Source organism: Oculina patagonica, chromosome 6 (assembly GCF_052425735.1).
Source record: "Oculina patagonica isolate OP01 chromosome 6, crgOcupat, whole genome shotgun sequence".
NCBI classification, from domain to species: Eukaryota; Metazoa; Cnidaria; class Anthozoa; order Scleractinia; family Oculinidae; genus Oculina; species Oculina patagonica.
Genome location: NC_135763.1, coordinates 22,569,136 through 22,571,201, shown reverse-complemented (window position 1 = coordinate 22,571,201; position 2,066 = coordinate 22,569,136). Strand labels below are relative to the sequence as shown.

The window sequence follows — 2,066 nt, the reverse complement described above, 5'->3', positions numbered from 1 at the left end:
TTTCGTTAACAATGGGCACTCTGGCCGAATAATAAGTGTGCAGGAAAATACGATAACCGACAGTGTGAGATTGCCAAGGCACAAACAGGTCTGTCCAAAGCTACAGAAGGGACAGTACCTCGTCTTGACAACCTACTGGAGACATGCCAAGTACTCAGATTTTTGCCAAAATACTACAGTTGTTCAGAGGCACGACGGGTCTCTGCTTGATCATTCCTTTGCACAGTACTACTTTACTGGTAAGCCTCACAAAGTAAGCCCTAAGAAGAATCGCTCTAACAAACCATTTCATCCAACGACGTCAAGTACATTCCAGTTCATAAAAAAGATAATGTTCGCCAGCGATTAGGACCTGCTGGCACGGTATTTGATCGTGCTTTTGAACAGGCTGGAGGTGTTATTGACCTAGAAGCCATAAGTGATGTTCCAAGGAATGTACAGCAGGTCAAAAATGCTCGGCAGAGAGTGAGACAAAACAAGCAGAAGGACGAGTTCCAGAACCTTCTGGCATTTTCTGCAGAGAAATATGATATAAAAGGACTGCAGTGGACCCCAACACCAAGAGTTGTCTTTGTCAACCAGGGTCAGATGGATGAAATATGTGCGAACTGCTGCGGTCCTGATGCAACAAGTGTGTTTTCGATGGACACAACTTACAATGTGGGCAATTTCTTCGTTACTGCGACAAGCTACCAAAATCGGAAGTTTATTTACAGACAGACCGGCAGAGCTGCTAACCTTCCAGGACCAGCGATGTTTCATGTAAAACAAGACGCCAACCAATTTCAATACTTTGCCAATACGTTACTGGAGGCAAAGTATGAATTTGAACAAATACGTTACATCGGTGGAGACAGAAGCAAAAGTCAGCAGGCTTTTTTGCGTCCTCTAAAAGGAGCACAATTCTTGCATTGTAAAAAGCACCTGGAAGATGACATGACCTGGAAGATGTCCGCTCTGGGAATTGATCTTACGGAGCAACCAGAAGTTATTAAAGATGTATTTAGAAGTGTCGAAGATAGACAAAAGGACTAGTTGACTCCTCTAGTGAAAGTGAATTTGAGGAGAAATGCAAAGCACTTGGAGGCGTCTGGAATTCGCAGTTCTGGGATTACTTTGTCGCACATGTTGCGGATGATGTAAAAGAAGGAATGAGTCCCCAAATTAGAAGGACCATTGGTTTAGAGGATGACTTCTACTATAACAATGCCCTCGTGTCCTTCCATTACAAGCAAAAACCGACGAAATGAAAACAGAAAGTGAGCCAGGTGTGAAAACCTCCCCATGTACTTGGTTTGAGGGGATTGAGATCTATCAAAGAATGGTCCAAGAGTCTCGAAACAATATACAAAGAGCAGTAATCTGAAGAGGCCCTTTTCAACTTGCTCCAGATTTTTCGCACTTTGAATGCAGTGAAGAGCGGTGGATGGCGATGTCTCCCGAGGAACGCAGAAAGCATCTTGCAAAGTTTGATCCATTTGTACGCCTTGATACGTCCTGCACGAGTGAAATGATCCTTCCTGTGCCTGATGAAGTAACAGATCACAGTCCCCAATCTCCCATGGGCAGTAATGAAAATTAACGTCAAACTGTTCTTCAAGTAACCATGAAGGATTCGGCGAATGGCAATATGTGCAACTTCTGACAGTGGAATCCAAAGAAAATGAGCGCGATACAAAGCAATCTTCAAGAATTGGAGCTTAAGGATCAGGCCAAAGTCTACGATCTACTCTTACCTGTCTCTTCCCTGGGGGCGGTCGGGGCCCCGCTCGACGCCAGCCCACCCCTTGTGTCACGACAGAAACTTGCACATCATCGACGCGTACCGTGTCTGATTCAACCACTGACGTAAGCATTGAACTTCCCTCTCGGAGGGGAAGCACCCGTCCCAAAAATATTGGGCTGTTTCAAAACTCGGGGCTTCCTGATTATCTTCAAGGTTCTTGGAGTAATGCTCAGAACATTGTTGACAGAAATGAAGTGGGGAGCTTTCCAGGCTCAGGATCAAAGAGGGTTGTCATTTCGCTTTCACAAGGTGATACATGCCACATAGTAACAATATCCCA

The 2,066-nt window shown here is 44.9% G+C and overlaps 1 pseudogene; it reads left to right on the top strand.

The window, feature by feature from the left end:
* The first annotated feature begins 753 nt into the window (after nt 1-753).
* LOC144657929 (uncharacterized) lies at nt 754-1,582 on the top strand (annotated as a pseudogene).
* Nucleotides 1,583-2,066: the final 484 nt, after the last annotated feature.